This window comes from Mauremys mutica, chromosome 1 (genome assembly GCF_020497125.1).
Source record: "Mauremys mutica isolate MM-2020 ecotype Southern chromosome 1, ASM2049712v1, whole genome shotgun sequence".
NCBI classification, from domain to species: Eukaryota; Metazoa; Chordata; order Testudines; family Geoemydidae; genus Mauremys; species Mauremys mutica.
The window spans coordinates 362835248-362856410 of record NC_059072.1 but is presented as its reverse complement, the minus strand read 5'-3'; positions in this window follow the sequence as shown (position 1 = coordinate 362856410).

Genomic DNA, 21163 nt, shown 5'->3' with positions numbered 1-21163 from the left:
TGATCCAGACTATGGGTTTCATCCAAGGGGAAAACCACTGAGGGGAAGAAATCTGCCAATAAGCGCAGGACCTACTAGAGGAGAGGAGGAACTTTGCCACACAATGTAATTAAGGTATGTCTTGTACAAAATATGCCCTATGAGGTATCATTCTTAAAGTCTTAATTTGCTAAACATTGATATCCCCTCGGATTGTTTGCACTCTCATTGTATGTGAAGCTATGAAATCCTGCTATGTGTGAGTTACTAAAGTGTGATGTGAGGCTGGAAACACCCAAAATCAACCTTTCAGGTATGTCAAAGGAGTAGCCAGACAGTGTTAATTGCTGTCGTGACCACCCGTCCAGGGAAGAAACCACTAGCAGAGGAACTCAGGATATGAAAGCCTCCTCGGAGGGCACACACCCCATGTCACATACATCGACTTTCCAGCAAGCTCAAAGAAACTATAAAGGATGGGGAGTGACATCATCACTTGGTTTCACTCCCCCACAACTCAACAGCTGCAAGAAGCTCTGAAAGGCAAAAGACTTTGAACGGGGCACAGGAGCCCAGGCTGCAAAGCAGATACAGCCTGTGCCTTAGTTGGGTGTGTGGCACCACCTGCTGTTGTGTTGGGTGATAACTGGTCCTGGATGGGCTGGCTGTGGGTCACCAGCAGAGCAGGGGGAGAGGCCAACCCAGCTGAATGGTTTGGAGGCACAGCGGTTCCAACAGCTTCCAGGCTTCACCCTGGGGGTACATCCCATCACAATCTCCACTTTCTATCCAGCCCCCACAGCTGGGTTCCCTCTATTCCCGGGCTGGGACGGGAGCTACTTCAGCCTGAGAAGGAGCCTGTCTGTGGGTAGGAGATGGGCCTGGTTAATGACTCAATGTCTCTCTCTGCCCTGCAGTAACTGGACATCATTATACATAGCGATATGTATAGAGTTCTTAAGTCAGTTTCATGGTAGAGATGGTGAGCTTTAGAGTTGCAAATAGTTCTTTCAGAATTAATCCTTAGGTTGCAGTCCAATGTCCAGTATCAGGGTGATCCAGAATGGAACTGGAGACCTCAGTCTTGTGACTTGAGCTTCCCCTGATGAAGCTTAAGCAGATTTGAGATGACAGGATCATAACCCAAGTGTTCTTTCATAGGCCACTGGCAGGCTACTATAATGAAGAATAGTTGTTTTGAAGTAGAATTACCTATTTCCTACGTATACACAGGTAACTCTTCCATTCATCAGCATAAGATAATTATCCATAAAGCAGTTCATAGGTTATTTACTACAAACGTCAGAGAGAGTAGAGACAATGAAGTTATTGCACCCAAGTTTAATTTAAAATATTAATATTTTCTTTTGATCTTTGAATCAACTGACATACCAACAGACAGGAACCATCTGTTTACATGGTTAACATGTAACAGGATATAAGTAAACACATACAATTAGCATTACCTCTAATTCTCTAACAATACAGGTTTGCATTTCAAAGCTCTATTCCACTTCCCATTTATATTACTATTTATAGAGTATGGCCCTAACTACCATTTATAAACTTCTCTAATACGTCTGTAAAGGTTGAATTTGGGTCAATTAGCCTTCTAGTTGCATAACCCTTTCTGACCATCTGTCACACCTATTAACTCACGTTTGATTGTATGAACGATCTGTATTCTTATATTTTTGGGCTTTCACTGTACTCTTCGCTCACGCTCCTTGTGCTCAGAAGCAGGAGGCTAGGGCAGAGGTATCTATCTATAGATAGGTTGGTCATTTAAGACTATCAGCCCTAACACGTTCTCGCCCGGATAGAAGGAAGGAGTAACTGCATTCTAGATAAAACCAGTTTTCTCCAGCTTCTCTGCTGAGGGCTGGGCTTGGAAGGAATGGAACCTCCCCAGAAGAGGGAACAGAGAGAGGAGTGGTTGGTCCAGCCCTTTAAAAATACAGAGCCTGGATGAGTCAGAAGAAGCTGGGGCAGGAGAGAGGCACAACGACGGCAGACGGGACTCTTTGGTTGCAGAGCTATGGCTGCAGCTGAGAGACACACTCCAGATGGAGAGAAGCCAGGAATTACAGGAGCTGGTCCCTGGACACCTTAGAGAGATCTGACCAAATCCCAAAGAACACTCCAGGGCAATGAGGCCACTGAAGCAGGGAATGGTGGGCAGCTGTTCTGTGTGGTGTTTAACGGGATCTGGGTATCTCTTGTGCTCTCTAAAGCAGAGGGATTGTTTTACAACCCCTTTTGCAAGGCCGGGGCTGTTTGCTTTAACGATCCTATGCCCAGAAAGAGAGAAACTGGGAACAGAGCGCGCCCAAGGAGGAGCTCTCATAGGGTGTGTTGAAGCAATGGGAGAGTCTGGGGGATCCCAGCCAAAACTAGTCTCAGGGCCCTGGCGCTTGGCCTGCAGGTCTCTGCTCCCAGAGGGAGGTGCTAGAATGGAAGCTGCACCCCAAGAGTGGGTCACAGTGCTCCAATTCCCAGACTGATCCAGCCAGAATCCCTGAAGGAAACATTTCCTGAACTAGACAGTGCCGGTTTAGGGTCAGGGAGAGGATTTGAGGTCAGGGAGAGCATTTGTCTCTCCCTTGGAAAGTGCTCCCGAGAATGGAAGAGGCAGGGACTCCCTGTTCTACTGGATATCGTCCCATCTCTCTCTCTCTCTCACTCTCTCCATCCATTTTGGTTCCTTTTCTCTCCTTTCCTTTCTAACTCCCCACACACACACACGCCTCCCTCTCTCTGCCGCTTCTAATGTGCATCCCACCCTGGCTACCAGTTACAAACACTCAGGGGTCTGTTATTCCGTACACTTCAGTGGCAAGTGCAGGTGTAGCACTGTGAACGGCTGCAGCTGAGCGCTGATCTGGCTGGGCAAGAAGCCGGGTGCATTAGTCTGGTTATTAACTAAGGAAAACTAAGTCCCTGGCCATTACCATCAAGCAGCCTGCAACTGCAAAGCAACCAGCTCAGTATTAACCTGTCTAGAGGGATTGCTGGGCAGATGGTAGCTACATAGACAGGGCTGGAGGCTGCTTGAAAGATGTGGGTGCTCCGTTCATACAGTGCAGCCCTTGGGGGGATGTCATGGCCGCAGGCTGCTACAAAGCTTCAGCTCTATAGAACAATGGGTCCCCCAGCTCCAGTGGAAGGAAGCAAAATGTGGGGGACTGAGGAAGGCTGAGGAACTCTGGGCTGATGTTTTCAATGCTCGTGGTCTCCAGCAGCTTCTCCGTATCAAAATCCTCAGCACAAGATCAGGAGTGAGGATATAGTCAACCCACAACTGCCCCCATCAGCACTGTGTCAGTTTTTGGCAGTTTTCTTGTTGGGAACACATTGCTAGAGTGAAAGACCAGCGAGTTCTGAAATGGGCATGCCAAGGAATTCCACGATATGGCCTGTGATCACCTGGGTGCCAAAAGCTTTGGTGGCACAACAGACCAGCCGCTGCACAAATATGTAACTTGACCTGCTTAAACACCTTCCCAAAGATGAATCCGGGCAGCGCTCGGTTTGTAAGGAGACTATGTTCCTTTGGGGTTTCCCATGAAAATGATGATGATACCTGATGGGACGAACAGCTCCCCAGATACTGTGGCAAAAGGTCTGTTGATCCAATAATGTGTGTGAAGCTGAGGTCTGACAAACAGAAAGTGCAGGTGACACTCGCTGAACAAGGAAAGTGAGAGGGACATTTTCAGGGGGTCACATATTGCGTGTGTGTTGGGTAGTGGGGAAAACACTCTTTCATATTCCTTTGCTCTGTACCTCAGCTTGGTTTTCTCCTTTTGTACAGACCAGAATGTAGTCTTTTTCAGGACATGGATGAATGCCTTATATAAAAACACAAAATTCGATCTTAGGGAGCTGTAGTTGATAGTTATATTGCTGTGACATGCTGTACCCCAAAGCAACACTCTTACACCCCCATATTCACCACTGTTATATAGTTCCCACAAATCTTGTAGGAACTATGTCATGTACATAAGAACATAATCTACTTTGATCTGTACGCTTATTAGTTCTAATCACTTAAAACCTATCTCTCTGTACTTAATAAATCTGATCTATATTTTTTACCTAACACAGTGTGTTGTTTGAACTGTAAAGGGGAATCTGCTCAGGAACAGGGGCTGGTGCGTTGTCCTCTCCACAGTGAGGGAGGGACGGGCTGGGTAATAAACTTACTCTGGTCAGGCTTCTGACCGGGGTAAAACGGTACAGCTCTGGGGTCCTAGGCTGGGGAGCTGGGGGGAATTCGGTGGAACCTCTCTATTGTTGGTTCATGAGTGGTTCGTGAAAGCATTCATGTGACTCAGCCAGGGGTGTCCCTGTCTATGAATGTTTGTATGAGTGCAGGACCTGGAGGGTCCTCACCGTGTGAGATGGGACTCAGACTGGTGTGCCAGAGGGCTCAGCAGCACCCCAGTTCCAGGCTATACCTTAGGGAAGTCCTGCACAGTGGCACAGCAAGCAGGGTAAAATGCACAACTTGTTACAGAGTCACAGACTTTAAGGCCAGAAGGGACCATGGTGCTACTAAACAAGGTACAGACCCAATGCTAGGAGCAAAGGGAGATGTGCTCGGGAGGGGAGCCAGAGAAGGGTGATAGGCTCATAGAAACCACTGAGGAGGTGGGTGTGGGTTCCTTTAACACTGCAGCAGGAGGCAACAGCACCTCGGGAAGGGAGGGTTGTGGAGCCTGCCACGGAGACAACTGTCCAGGCTGTTAGCTGTGTCTGAGCCCTTCCCGGCTGACCAGGGGAGAGATCCCACTCCAGAGAGCATAGGGGTATGTGTCCTAGAGGGGGGCCCAGTGAGGGAAACTGGGGAGGAATAGTGGGGGTACAGGAATGTCTCCTCACTGATCACATGGGGGAGGATGCCCAGGACAGAATTGAAGTTTCGGCATTTGTGCTCCGGCAGGTGTGGATTGCCACAGGCTCGCAGGGGCGAAAGAAAATGCAGGCCTGTTATTTACCAGGCTGCACATGGCAACAGACTATATTGGTAAGGGATGCAAGGAGAGTGTGGGTCACGATGCAAACTGCAGACACACACACACACACACTAAACTTAATCAATTTAAAAGTTTTATTGGGGATAATTACAAGGGGTAAGGGAGCAGCGTATGATTAGCTAATAGAGTTAATGAAACTTAAAACACACAATGACTAAAATATCTACTAACAATATTTATAAACACAGATGCAGCATTTAGTAATAACTGATACTTACAAATACAAACCAACGCATAACGACCGGCAAACGTAGAAGCTCTGTTTGAAACACGTGAGCTGAGAGAGAGGCTTCGAGGTGATCAGGCTCGGTTACAGGTATACACAGGACACACGGGTATACACAGGATTCGTTTTTCTTTCTCCTCTCCCTGCCTGCACATGGCAGGCAGGCCATAAAGTACCCACAATGACATCATAGAAGTGTCATAGGGGACGGGGCCCAAAACCTGTTTGTGTTCGTTTCTGATTGGCACAAGCGAAGTTTACACCATGTAGGGGAGCAGGTGCCTTAAAGTCTGGCTTCGCCCCCAAAAGGTGAGGAAATGCATATTGTCTTAGAAAGCGTTCAACACTGAATGACAAAAGAAGAGGCCAGGGCAATACCGGAATGGGCAAGTTCTGTAGGATGCAGACAGGAACTCATCTCAACATGCCCCCGTGCCCTGGCCGAAATAGTTTGGCTGAAAACCTAAACTTCCGAGTCCGACTCCTCATTCCCACCTACGAGGGGATGCGCTTCGGGGATGGAAGCGATATAGGCCGAGGCAACAAACTTGTGAATGCAGGCTTTAATGAAGGCACATCCGAGACAGAGAAGAGCGAGCCCAACCAGAAGGGACACAAACAGGGATTGGAAATAGGATTTGTAGGGCGCAAGGCCAAGCCAATCGAGCCATGACCAAAACTGGAAGGACTGTCGTGACTCTCTGGCAGTAGAGCTCAACGTTTGCAGGTCTTTAACAATTGAGGACAAATTAGGAGAAATAGAAGGCAAAGAAACGCAGCATTTATCAGCAAAGTCGGGATATACTTCAGCAAATTTAGTACAAAATGAGGAAGATTGTAACAAATATTGAATCATTAGTCTATTTTGAATACTATACTGAACAAGGGAATTTAACTGCTGATTAATTAGGGAGAGGCCCTTGCCTGTAGTATTAGCAAGCATTTCAATAGCAAGGGATTGAAACAGCACTTGATCACATAACATCATATAACCAACAGGGTTAAAACTAACAATAGAGGAGGCGAGGGAGGAAGCTGTTGTTTGCAAACGAGTCCAAAAAGAGTGGGTACTACGATGGTGTCGGTGGCTAGATGGCAAGGTATAAATACCTCCGCCCTGTAGATACAGGGTGCCAATGGTGCATATACCCTGGGGATTGGGAGGAAGCACAGCAAACGCAACATTACCGCAAATCCAAAAATGACCAGGTCTTAAGGAAGAAACTGCGGTATGGCTCCACCCATTATTGGTTACAGAATAAAAGCTGGATGCACGATTGATACATGCAGCCTCAGCATGATGCATATGCTGGGCATGAAACAGATACGTATGTGTTATGGAGGTATAGAAGGTTCCAAATAAAATATTATAATTAAAACGATAAGAACAATTAATGGGAGGGGGGTAGGTAGAATTAAGAGTGGGTTTAGTTAGGGAGGTATTAGCATAAGAGAAACTCCACATAGAACAATTAGAATAAGTACCAACCCACGTAGGGGCTGGGGTTAAGCTATTACCAACAAAAACCCAACAATGAGATGCTCGAACTCTAATACTTTCAATTAAAGGAAAGCTATGATCACTTCTACCTGAAGCATTAAGAACTGGAAACACATAAGAATTAAATTGTGAGGAACAATTATTCCAAACACTAGAAGCAGCCCACTGCACATAGGGGAAAGAACAATTTACACTAAATATATTAAATGAAGAAAAATTATAAACTATTGGTACAAATTGAAAGGGTAATGGATATTTAGGTGAGAACTGAGTGGAGCAAACAAGACAATCTTCTGGACTCAGCGCTGACAGGGACTGGTTTCCACTGACCTCCTGCACCCAATAGGCGGCGAACCAAGTTTGTAGTCCACCTTCTCCTAAGGGCTCCATTGGCAAAGATGTTGTGAGGGAGAGCAGCATAACCTGTAAAACAGAATAATACGAGCCCTGCTCAGGGGCATTAGTTTGTTTATTAAGAACTACATTTGCTGAGCCAGTTATGATGAACTAGCTTGTCACTGGGGGTACTTGTAGCCACTAAGTAGGTGTTAGGGTACTTGCCGGCCCGGAGAATGGTGGCTTTTATAGGTTCTCGATGGCCAGAGGCTTGGGGTTCTGTAAGCCAAACCAGTTGGCTGGTGTTAAACATGGGGGACCAAGGTGGCTTAGGTGTAGGTGAAATGTGAGGCCAGCAAGAGTAACTTTTGTTGAGTGCGATAAGTACCTGGGGTAAAAATGAGCTCCAGTTTTTAAAATCAGGCTTGGGGTTTGCTGTTCGCAACATAGTCTTAAGGACTGCGATTTTTCGCTCCACCACACCATTGCTTTGAGGATGATATTTAGTATGGATGTGAAGGGAAGCCCCCCATCCAAAAATGAGCTGTTCAATGCTTTTGCTGGTAAAGGATGGCCCACCATCTGCTTGGACTTCAGTGGGAGTGCCCCAGGCAGCTGCTGTTTGCTTAAGAGCCACAGCGACAGAAGCAGCATTGGCTTTAGTAAGAGGGACACAAAAAGTTTGTCGAGACCCCAGATCGACAGTAACTAAGGCTTTTGGAAAACGACGAGCACCTGGCAGGGGTCCTATTAAGTCAATTTGCCACGTACTACCTGGGGCAAAGTGTTCTGCAGCGTATGCAGAGCGCTCATATCGGGGACGATTCATAGTTTTTACCTGCACACACTGCAAGCAGGACTGAACAATGAGCTCGCACTGACTGCGGCTAACGTCGGGCTTTTGGTTAGAAAAGCCAGATAACAGGCTGTACAATTTTGTGGGTGGTAAGTGTCCCCATTCTTCGTGGAGCCAGCGCAACAGCGGGTCGGCCTGTGGGGCGGGATTTGCCATATGAACTTGAGAGACCTCTCTCATTCTTTGATCAAGACTGGAATGCAGGGGGTTAGAGTCTGGTCGATGAGAGGGACAGTGCGTAACGAACCAAGGGTGAGAGAATTTATGAATTAGGGTAAAAATTTGGTCCCATATTTTAACAAAAGCTGAGGGAGAGGCTTGCTCAATTAAAATGTCTAAACAAAATTGAGAATCGATACCTAAAACAACTTGCTTGTTGGCAGAGTGGGCATTAGCAACATGCTGGGCAGCTAAAAGAACGCCCTGCACTTCGCATTCTTGTGCGGAGCAGGAGGGGGGCAGTAACTGCACATTAAAGTGATTACATGTGGAGCAAAGAACTCCCGCCCTAGGGGATGGTGAGGTGCCCCCGTCAGACACAACCCAGGGATCATATTTTACTTCAATGCATAACGGTTGGTGAGATGGGGGGGCTAAGATGTTATCGCTGGGAGTTAGGGTCCATGCCTGCCAAGCTACCTCAACCTGGAAACATAGAAGCTGCCAGGTGCGAGTAGTGCCATGAAACTCGGGTGGAGGGGTACTTGTAAGCCACGGGATTAAATGAACACGTGGTCCAGACAGGGTACCTGGGATAGGGACTTGGGACCAGTGACGAGCACTGGACGCAGCTAGTAGCATTTTTCCCACTAGACCATAGTTATACTGGGGTCCAGACAGGCGATGGGCCCAATTGTAAATGGCATTACCATGTTGCAATACAGTGAACCCTACATGGTGTTTTGTGATAAACAAATCAATGTTGAGGGGTTCTTGGGAATTAAAACGGGCGAGAGGGGGGTTAGAGGCGAACCAGCCAGCTAGCTTCTCTAAGCTGTTTTGTGCTGATGCATTCCACACTTCTCGGGAGCGTTTAGAAGAGAGAGAGCTTTGTAGGATTTCTAGGTTAGAAATTAATTGCGCCGGAATATATTGGCGGTGATAATTAAGGAGACTTAGTAGCTGCTGAAGCTCTCGTTTATTTTTTGGAGGGGCCTCTGTCCAAGGGTCTAATACGCTGGCTGGGGCTTGTGTGTGAGTGGTGGGAGTGAAATGGAGTCCCAAAAATGAGAATTGCTGGCTGGCCTGCAGGTGGCTCTTTGTTTTGTTAATTTGCCACCCATCTGCTTCTAATGCGTCTATTACCATTTGGGTGGTACTTTGAACTGCTTGTGGATTGGGCCCACAAATGACAATGTCATCTACATAGGCTAACACAGACACATCCTGTAGGGGTTTTACCTTTTGTAATGTGATATTGAGATGGGACGATGCAAGTGCAGGTGAATTACAGAACCCCTGTGGGCAGACTTTCCATTTATATTGGACGCCCTTAAAAGCAAAATTTAAGATTCCTTGTGTGTCCTGGAGTGGGATTTGATAAAACATATCTTTTAAATCAAGAGTACATGCCCACTGATTACTTGCATCGCTAAGTTGCCGCTGTATTTCTGGAATGGTGACAGAGCTGGAAAATGCAATAGGCTTTACACGGCTGTTAGCTTGTCTATAATCAATGACAAGGCGATATTTAGAGGGATCGCCGGGCTTGGGAATACCCCAACCCACGGACAGAAAGGTGGATGCAGTAACCCTTTCTATCTTTTTCTCTTTTAGAAGCTGAGTGAGCAAGGCTTCAATAAGGGGAAGCCCTTCAGATTTTGTGGGGATAGGGGAAAATTTCCATGGCTGGGAGTTAACTACTTCGGGGGTATAGGGGGAGTGATTGCCTACAGTTATAGGGAGGGCTTGCAGAATTTGATTATGCAGTTTAAATTTTTTAATATCTGAGACACCGAGCAGATTTTTTGATCCTAACAAGGCTTTTATTTTTCTTACGTATTTAATTTTAACCCAAACCACGGGTTTTTCTTGTACTGCATTGAGGCCTTGAACAAACATAAAGGAGCCAGTAGGACAGTGGGGAACGTTGGGCTCAATAATGCTAACTTGAGCTCCAGTGTCTAATAAAAAGGAGGTGGGAGTGTCACCGTTAACTGACAGGGTGGCGTATGGGCGTTCATCGGTGGGGTCTTTAATTTGGGCCGGGCAGCATCCGGCCCCTATTCGTTTTTTGATCTAACATAGTCCTCCCAATTTTTCCAGCCTAGCTGTTCGGCTATAGTTTGCTGCTCTTGGCCTGACATTTTACGCAGGGCTTCTTTGGGGATTCCTTTGTTAAGAAGGAAGCCAAATCGTGCCCGTTCAGCTTTAGTTCGCTCAGGATTTTTTGGGGGATTAAACTGACTCTTTGGAGGGTCTTTTGGTGGCGACTCAACTGGGAGGACAACAGGCAGGGGCGGCTGTGACAACTTAATCTTACTAACTACTTCAAATAACGTTACGATGGATCTGCGAACAGCTGCATGCAAGTGCAGCATGGCACCGGTGTCAGCTCCAGGAGCAGCTTCTAATGCTAAATCAACTGCCTCTGCTGAGACAGGAATTTGTGTGGGATCAGTAACATATATAAAGGGTGTGGCCACCAATTGCTGTTGAACAGTTAAATTAAGTGGGTTTTGTAGTGGATCCCACAGGGCTATGGAAGCTCCTGCGATGGCCCATATTAAATCATGTGGAGAGACTAAGGCTCCCGGGGGGATATACAATCCTTTAAAAGTGCCTTGCATTGCTAAAATGGCAGCTGCCGGGGTGGTAAGTGGCCAAATGCGATTATTTAATAAAGCATGACCCGGGAAGCCTCGTGCCCAATTGGCCGTTTTAGCTAAGATGCCAGCCTCCTCACGGTCCACCAGTTCGGCTCCGTGTTCTAAGGCTAGCCGTCCGACCCAAACCATAGGGGCCTCATCGGTTTTTCGTTGCGTTTCATTTAAAAACTCTTTAAGTTCGGCTTTAGTACGAGTTTGCAGTTCAGTAACCTGCGTGGTGTTGCCTGTTTGTGCATCCATTTTAGTTTTAGTTATCACAATAGGCAAAGCTTCTGCTACAGTTTCAGATTCAGTAAATTCTGGGGCTGTTGGCAGAGCTGGATACAGAGGAGTTTTAGGAGCTTCATATGGGGGTGGCAAAATTTTCTGAGCGGGACTTGGGGGGAGGGGGGTAGTGATGGGCTCTACCTTTTCTGTCTTCTCCTCATTATCATCTTTAGGTGAGCCTGGGGCTGCCTGTTTAGCGGCAAACATTGTGCCCCCGTGGAGGACAGAGCACAGATCAAGGGCCTTGCATATCATGCTAAACAGGACGGTGGAAACATCCTCAGATTTATATTAATCGGGTCACAATTTTTTGGTTTTCTTAATTAAATCTAATTCTTTTATCATCTGGCATAATAATTTGTGTGCCGGATCAGCAGGCATTACCCGAGGTGGGGGAATCAATTTGGAAACGGTACCTCCAGATTTTCTAACAATGCGGCTACATTCTCTCCAAAGCTGAGAGGGATCTGCAGCACGGAGGTTTTCCACAGTCTCCGTGCACTGAGGCTGTAGAGAACAATCGGCTGGCTGACACCTAAAGCTCGGGTGGCACCGGAGGAGGCATCCCGTATCTGCCAGGGTTAAAGGCACAGTATAGCCTTTTAGCGTTTTGCCCGAGCCAAGGGAACAGATCCATTCTATTTTTGGATTAGTCGAATTTTGGCTAGTAAAAAGGTGAAACTGCAAATGTTGGAACTGTTCAGTTTCATCATCTGCGCGGTCTGCAGCGTGCCACGGGCATGGCCCAACTTCCTTGCATCCTGTTCGTGACGCCATGTGGATTGCCACGGGCTCGCAGGGGCGAAAGAAAATGCAGGCTTGTTATTTACCAGGCTGCACGTGGCAACAGACTATATTGGTAAGGGATGCAAGGAGAGTGTGGGTCACGATGCAAACTGCAGACACACACACACACTAAACTTAATCAATGTAAAAGTTTTATTGGGGATAATTACAAGGGGTAAGGGAGCAGCGTATGATTAGCTAATAGAGTTAATGAAACTTAAAACACACAATGACTAAAATATCTACTAACAATATTTATAAACACAGATGCAGCATTTAGTAATAACTGATACTTACAAATACAAACCAACGCATAACGACCGGCAAACGTAGAAGCTCTGTTTGAAACACGTGAGCTGAGAGAGAGGCTTCGAGGTGATCAGGCTCGGTTACAGGTATACACAGGACACACGGGTATACACAGGATTCGTTTTTCTTTCTCCTCTCCCTGCCTGCACATGGCAGGCAGGCCATAAAGTACCCACAATGACATCATAGAAGTGTCATAGGGGACGGGGCCCAAAACCTGTTTGTGTTCGTTTCTGATTGGCACAAGCGAAGTTTACACCATGTAGGGGAGCAGGTGCCTTAAAGTCTGGCTTCGCCCCCAAAAGGTGAGGAAATGCATATTGTCTTAGAAAGCGTTCAACACTGAATGACAAAAGAAGAGGCCAGGGCAATACCGGTATGGGCAAGTTCTATAGGATGCAGACAGGAACTCATCTCAACACCAGGCACCCAACCGGTAGCTCAGGCTTCGAGAGGGAACTGTGTAACTGACCTGCCGGAGGGGAGCAGTCACACAACTGACCTCTCGGGGATAGAGAGGGGGTGACGGAGGGTACCACAATCCAGCTCCCGACTTCTCAGAACTTTGTTCCTGAGGTGGTTGTGAAAACTAACTCTGTCTCTTTAAGACAGGATGCAGGTCTGTGGTGTCTGTGGAAATGCTAATGACCCAACTGACAGAGGGGAGGAGAAAATTCCCTGGGTTGGGAAGACACAGAAAGCAGCTGTGAAAAGACACACCGGTCAGCTCAGACAGCACAGATCACAACCCTCTCGGAAAGGGGGAGGGGAAGGTCCCAGTGCTGGGAGTGGGAATCACAAGGAAAGTCCAAGAGAGGGGTGGATTAGGTCCATGGGTATAACCCTGGGGTTGGGAAGCAGCTCCGCAGAGGGCTAGCCAACATGTAAAGCCCACTTACTTCCTTACCTCATCAGACCTGGCATACCAAGACCCCAAAGATCGCCTTAGGCTGAGAACGCTACTGAAGGGTTGTGACGTTATTGACATTAACTGTGACCGTATAGATCATTGTTGCAACCAATGTCATATAGCAGCACCAAAACTTATACAAAGAAGGTCGAGTCAGGTGTCTATGAAAAGGTTGTAATTTGCTGGTTATGATTATGCTGTCTGTATGTGTGTATCATTTTTGTAGTTGAATTTACGAATAGTGGCTATGCATCTGACGAAATGGGTATAAACCCACAAAAGCTTATGCTCCAGTACGTCTGTTAGTCTATAAGATACCACAGGACTCTTTGTTGAATATTGGCTACGTACTTGTATCTCAATGTGTTTGATTCTACATAGCATCGGTGAAGCATTTCGTCAGCTCCTTCAGAAAGGACTATTCTGAGTAAGTGTCAAATCAAGAAACACTTAAATGACAGTGGACCTTGGGAGACCCAATCCACATGTGAGAAGCCTTCCTGGGAACGTTCAAGATAGCAGGGGAGCAATGGCTGCCGCCTTAAAACTGAGTCATGCATGGACATGTGACTTACCCATGTGACTCCAAACTCCATCTTGCTGCTGTGATTTTCCACAGTAAGAACAAAGGGGTGCCCTTCCACCTGGCAGAGGATATAAAAGGCCCTGGAATCCCCTCCATTTTGTCTTCAATCCTGCTTCTGACCTCTGGAGGAACTATGCTTGAACCTGAAGCTCTGAACAAAGGACTGGATGACCCATCCAGGCTGGGATGTTTTTTTACTCCAGAGACTTGATTGATTTAAATCCACAGTAATCCCATCAAGCCTGAAACAAGCCTGAACTAAGAACTTTGCAATTGTTGTATGTATTTGATTCCATGTAACCAATTATAACTCTCATCTATATTTCTTTCTTTTTATAAATAAACCTGTAGATTTTAGATTCTAAAGGATTGACAACCGAGTGATTTGTGGGTAAGATCTAATCTGTAGATTAACCTGAGTCTGGGGCTTGGTCCATTGGGATGACTAGAACCTTTTTTCTTTTACTGGGGTGTTGGTTTTCATAACCATTCATCCCCATAAGGAGTGGTGCTGGTGGTGATACAAGGGAACTGGAGTATCTGAGGGAATTGCTTGTGTGACTTCTGGTTAGCCAGTGAGGTAAAACCAAAGACCTCTCTCTTTGGCTGGTTTGGCACCTTAAATGTAAAGGACCCCCAGCCTTGGGCTGTGACTGCCATGATCTAAGCAATTTGTTCTGAATTGATACTCTCAGTACTGTCCCGCCAAAGGCTGCCTCCCATTACAAGGGGATACTGAGGGGAAAGGAAAACCAGTAACTAAACACATGTTAAGGTTCAGGGAGGAGTTGAAAGACACAATGGGCATTGACAAATCAAAGTGTCCAAGCAGAAGGTGTGGTATAATAAAAATACTTGGAAGCGGGGAGGTGTGACATTCTGCGCCTGAAAGCAACTCTCTGGGACTCCCATATTTACCAAGGTGATATGATTATGATGTATTTTATACAAAGTATGTCATGTAAGGTATCAATGAAAAAGTTGATTTGCAGAATATGATCACCCTATTTGTATGCATGTATCATTTTTGTACCTTAAGTTCTGAAAGCGTGTGAAGGCATGTGACCAGCTCATGTGACACTGGATTCCATTTGTGTCTGTACTTTTCCACTAACTGTTCCGGGGGCTTTTGCTTGGAAAAATGAAGTTCCCTCCAAATGGAAGACGCCATAAAAGATGGAAGTAACAAAATTACTTGGCCTCACTCCCCCCCCAATAACTCAACACCTGGAAAAACCTTAGGAACAAGGACCAAACTGGTGATTTGGTCCCAGGCTGAAGGGATTTCTAGCCTGTGTATGGAAGACAGGTGGAATCTGTCCTTCTATAGTTAATAAATCAGGTTGATATTTTATTTACCTAATACAGTGTGTTGTTTGAAATGCCAAAGGGAAACCTGCTCAGGGACTGAGGCCAGTGCCTTGTGCTCTCCACATGGAGGGAGGGGCGGACTGGGTAAATAACTTACCCTCACTGGGCTTCTGACCAGGGTAAGACGGTGCAGCTCTGGGGTCCTAGACTGGGGAGCTGGGGTTGGGGGGGAATTGCCTGGAGCCTTTCTATTGTTGGTGCATAAGTGCCTAGTGAAAGCATTCATGTAACTACAGCTGGGTTTGTTCCTGGCTGTGTCTGGCTGTGGAAGTGCAAAACCTGGAGAGGGTTGCAGCTTGTCACAGCCTCACAGTGTGAGTGGGAGCCCACGTTGGTTTGGCAGAGAGCTCAGCGGTACCCCTGTTCCAGGTTGCAGCCTGGGCAAGTCCATCACACCCACCTAACGAACAAGCCCTGCTATACCATGAATCCATTTCCTTCTTGTCATGCCCTCAGTTACTAACGGAGTGACAGTGGTTACAGCAGGGAAGTCAGGACTCTGTTCTGTCTGTCATTCTCTGTGTGACCTACACCACGCCATGTCTCCCTTTGCCTCAGTTTACCTATCAGTATAATGGGTATATGTTCATAGCAAATTTCCTTTACTATTTGTTTTGAATATCCTTCAATGAAAGTTGCTACGCAGTATGATGATAAAAAGAACAGGAGTACTTGTGGCACCTTAGAGACTAACAAATTTATTTGATGTATTTAGTATGATGATAGTTACTGATGAGAATTACTGATCTCCCCATGTGCCTGCAGAAAGTGTTCGTGTCTCGCCTTGGTCACCTTTCTCCAGATCTCTCTGGCTACTATCTACCCATTAATACTGGGCCTTTACAGAGTATCAGACCCTATGGAGAGCTGGGAATTGTCCTTAGTTTTCTTACTAAGCAACTACTTTTAAAAAATACACAAATACACAGAGCAGCCAATTCCTCTCTGACTCAGCGGAGAGGCCAAGGGTTCTCATCTCCCTTTGGGAACGTTCCTTAATTACTGTTTACTCCTAAGGCTGCATAAATAGCACAAAAGCACAAACATTGAATGAGAGACATTGGCTAGAGTGTCTCTGGTCTCCAGACTGTTTCCATTCAGTTGCAGCTTCTCCCCTAGAGGCAGAGCGAACCCCTCTGGGATTGCTCACAGCTATATTATAAACGGTGCACACCGCTGTGTCAGCTCTTGATGTGGGATGCTGCTGCAGATGCTGGGGTGAGAGAGGTGTGAGAAACGGCTGCCTGTGGGGGATTGCCAGGGAAGACACGCCCGTCTCAGAATTTACAGGTACCAGCTCTTGCTGAGGAGCTCACCTGCTCGACAAACCCAGTGCAAGGAGGGCGTGATGGGTTGGAGAATAGGTCTGTGGTCCTTTCTGCTCTGCAGAGCCATTAAACGTGCCAGGGCCCTTGCCACAGGGGATGAGTTTGCTCCAATATCACTGGCCAAAATGTCCCTCTTTGCTCCCCTTGGAGGAAGAACTGAGTAAGCTGTGTGTGAGTTAATGCACTGGGACTCTCACCTCCTCCTCTTGCATTTCAGGGCTCTGGCTGCTAACGGGGGGCGGAGGGGCTCTCACCTGACTTTCTGATAGAAAGCATGGTGGTGCTAGGGCTCCTCACTGGAATAATTATATGAATTTTTCAACATGGACAAGACATCTTTTCTCCTGGCTTCATTTGAGAAGTCGGCTGAACTGTGATGCCTGAAACTTTCAAAAAACAATTCCGCCAGAAGCAGACACCCAGTGTGGGAAATTTCAGTCCAAACAGTTAAAATTTACTTTCTTTATTGATAGATTCATAGGGTTTAAGATAAGAAGGGACAATTAGATCATCCTGTCTGACCTCCTGTATAACACAAGCCATTAAATTTAACCCAGTTACCTCTGTATTGAGCTCCATAACTTGTGTTTGACTAAGACCTGGTCTACACTAGGGTTTGACATTGTACATGTAGATGTAGACAGGGTGAGAAGGGACCTGCAAGGGTCAGCTAGTCTAACCCTCTGCCAAGATGCAGGGTTTGTTGTGTATAAACCATCCAGGACAGATGACTCCAGTCACCTTTGGAAAACCTCCAGTGAAGGAGCTTCCACAATCTGCCTAGGCGACTGTTCCATTGTCCTCCTGTTCTTACAGTTAGGGAGTTTTTTCTGAGATTTAATCTAAATCTGCTCTGCTGTAGTGTGACGTTATGAGTGTAATATAATATCTCATTGAAAGGTGACACAGGGCCAGAAAAAGTTAATTGACTCACAGACTGACCTGCCCCATTGCCAAACTTTAAAGACTTGTTTGGAAGAAATGTAAATGAATAGAGTTTTGAAATGCAAGCCTGCGTTGCTAGAGATAGAAGGGTACATTTTTGCTCAGGTGTTGTGATGTAAGGAAACAAGTCTTGTCTATTACTATGGCTTTGATTCAAAGATAAGAAAGGAGTATTAATATTTAGGGAGACACTTGAGGGAAATAGTATTATTGTCTATATGTCTCTTTGAAGGTTGTGGTAACCTGTATCTGAACTATTTAATGGATAAATGACCCTGTGCTAATTGCCAGGATGTTTGGGAGAAGGAAAGTTAAGCCTATTGTTTTCTCAGGCCAAAAGGCTGCTGGAAATGTATAAAAACCCTGGGACACGATCCTGCTTCATCTCAGATCTGCTATGGGTTTCAAGAGGGGGAAACCTTAAGCCATAAGAATTGAGATCCCCAATCACTGACTAAAATCATCCACTGCTTGCATCCGAAGAAGTGGGTATTCACCCACAAAAGCTCATGCTTCAAAACGTCTGTTAGTCTATAAGGTGCCACAGGATTCTTTGCTGCTTCTACAAAACCAGACTAACACGGCTACCCCTCTGATACTTAAAATCACCCTGACTATGGACATTGGACTATAACCTGTGGACTATTTCTAAACGGACTTTTGGAAACTACAAACTCATCTCTGCTTGTATCTGAACCTCCAGAATTGAATTCAAGTCTGTCTGTATATTGATCTTTTAACTAACATTCTACCTCTTTTCTTTTTTAATACGTTTTTAGTTTAGTTAACAAGAATTGGCTATAAGCGTGTATTTTGGGTAAGATCTAAGTTATAATTGGACTGGGTGTGTGACTGATCCTTTGGGATTGGAAAAACCTTTTGTTTTATATGATTAAATCAGATTTTCAGAATTTATCATCATATGTTTGACATTTGTATCTGGATGGAGGCCTGAGACTAAGTTAAGGGAACTGCATTGTTTGGACAGAGTAGCCAGTGAGGTAAAACAGGGGCTGTTTTGGGCTGCCTTGGTAAATCTAAATATTGGAATATCCACCAGCATTTGGAGTTTGAATGACCTAATTGAGTGGCTGACATGGACAGTATCATTACATGGAGTTTGAACCCATTGCCTTTTGTTCTGCCCTCTGTCTCAAGAGAGAACAAATTTTCTCCATCTTTTTTATGGCAGCCTTTCAAATACTTGAAGACTGCTATCATGACCCTCCTCCTCTTTTCCAACCTCAACATACCCAGTTCCTTCAGCCTTTGCTCCTATGGTTTGCATTCCATCCCTGGGATCATCTTTGTCGCTCACTTCTGGATCTTTTCCAGTTTCTCTACATCTTTTCCAGACAGCAGTGACAAAAGCACACAGCACTCCAACTGAGACCTAACCAGCACTGAGAAGAGCGGTACTATCACCTACCATGATGCACTATGCCTCTGCACTATGCCTCTGTTAATGCAACCCAAAATTGCATTTCCTTTTTTTCCAACAACAAAAGAATCCACACCCCTGAGAGCTGTTGCTATATCACCCTATCCCCGATGTAAACAGCATGAGGTTGACGGAACAATTCTTCCATCAACCTCGCTGCCAACTCTCGGAGAGGTGAATTACCTATACTGACGAGAGAACTCCTCTTGTCCATGTAAGTCGTGTCTACACTTAAAACACTACCGTGGCTCTGCAAAGTGCTTAAGTGTAGAAAAGCCCTCAGGCAGATCTTCCAGAGAAGCATCCAGTTTGGATCTGCAGACATGGGGAGTTGAAGAATCCACCACTTCCCTTTGCAGTTTGTCCCAACAGTTAATCACCCTGAGTGCTAATCATTTGGCCCTTATTTCCGATTGGAATTTGTCTGGTTTTAGCTTCCAGCCATTGGGTCTTCCTCTGTCTTTCTAAACTAGATTACAGAGCCCGTTAGTACCCACGGTTCTCTCCCCATGGCAGTCTCTGCTTGATTGTCTTTTTGATGAGATAAATAGATGAAGCTCTTTAAATCTCTCTCTCTGTCAAGCATCTTCTCCAGTCTTCAATCATTTTTGTGGTTTTTTTCTGCACTGTCTCCAATTCTTCAACGTCCTTTTTGAAATGTGGATCCCAAAACTTGACGCAGTCGGTTTCATCAATGCCATTTGCAGAGGTAAAATCCTTCTCCTGCTCCAATGCATTACTCCCCTGATTATGCATCCAAGGATTGAATTAGCCATTTTGGCCAGAGCATCATGCTGGGAGCTCATGATGAGTTTGTTTTCCAAAATGACCCCTAAATCCTTTTCAGGGTCCCTGCGTTCCATAGTACAGTGCCCTAGCCTGGGGGTCGGGCCTGCATTCCCTGTTCCAAAAGGATCACGTTGCATTTCACTGTATTAAAACATTTTGTTTGCATGGGCCCAGCTCAACAAATGCTCCAGATCAATTGTTATGTCTACCCTGGCTGCCTCATTGTAACCACTCTGCCAAGCTTTGAGTCGTTAGCAAATTTTATTTGCAACGATTTTCTATTTCCTTCCAGATTAGTGACGAGAAAAATTGAATAGCATTTGGCCTGGAACTGATCCCTGCAGAACCCCACTAGAAACACCCCCATTCACTGACAATGGCCTATTGACAACTGCTTTCTGAGAGCTGTCAGTTAGCCGGCTTTTAGTCCATTTAACGTGTGCTCTACTGATATTGTATAGTGTTCATTTTTTAACTGAATGTTTTTCCCTACTAAATCAAATGCCGCAGAGAAATCGAAGTCTATTGCATCTGCTCGGTTCCTTTGATCCACCAAACGTGTACTCTCATGAAAGGATGAAATCAGATTGCTTTGACATGACCTGTTTTCCATAAACCATGCTGTTGACTGGCATTAATTATACTCCTAGACTTGGTCCTGCTAGAGAAGGCAGGGGGCTGGACTCAATGACCTTTCACAGTCCCTTCCAGTTCTAGGAGATAGGATATCTCCATTAATTTAATTTAGTTTTCATTTGAAAAGGTGTCTGTAGCAGTCGAGTGAACGGGAAAGTGAGACATCCCAGAAATCGGAAAGAAATGTGCGGGTAGAGTTTGGGGAGAACATGGGAAAAAGTTCTGAATGTGCTGAAGGGGAAGGCAAGGACCCATCTGCTCAGTATGAAGCATCAGTAGGGACTGCAGCATGTTGGTTTGCCACTAAAAAAAATTTATCAGCCTCTCCATTGCATCCCTAGTGAATCTCTCATTTTCTTTTCTTTCCTGCTTATCACTTTCCTTCCACCACCTTCATTCTGTCTTGTCTGCATCAGAGTACTGCAGCACCTCCCAGAACATATCTTCCTTGCTCCATCTTGAGCACTTTCTTATCTGGTGGAGACACTCAGCTGGAGTGGAGGGGGTGCCTCCTTTCAAGGACATATCTGGAGAAGCACAAGTAACAATAAAGAGAAGCATTATTGTTAAGTACACGTACAGCACTGAAACACTACATCGAAACACACTGCTGATAACACACCAGTCACTTTCCCGTTGACCCTTGACAACCACACATGATGGTGAACACTGGAAGCATGGTGAGTGTTCCCAGGGGTGGGGGAAGTTGGGCATGGGAGAAAAGCAATTGGCCAATTACAGTGATAACATCGAGAACAGTGTCTACACTGGCACTTTGGAGACAAAAATGTTGCATAAAAACATTGCAACTCTCGTCAAGATGGATTTATTACGTCACTGAAACTGAGGAATTCCGTTGTCAAAAGTGGCTTTATAATGTTTACACCTCCGCTATTTTATCACCAAATGTTGCTTTTTGGTGAAAAAACTTGGCAGTGTAGAGAAGACCTAGAGAACAATAAGGGATAACCAGTATACACTCATGTTTCCTGCTGATGCCTCCTAAGGTTTCCCACACCACGATGTGGAG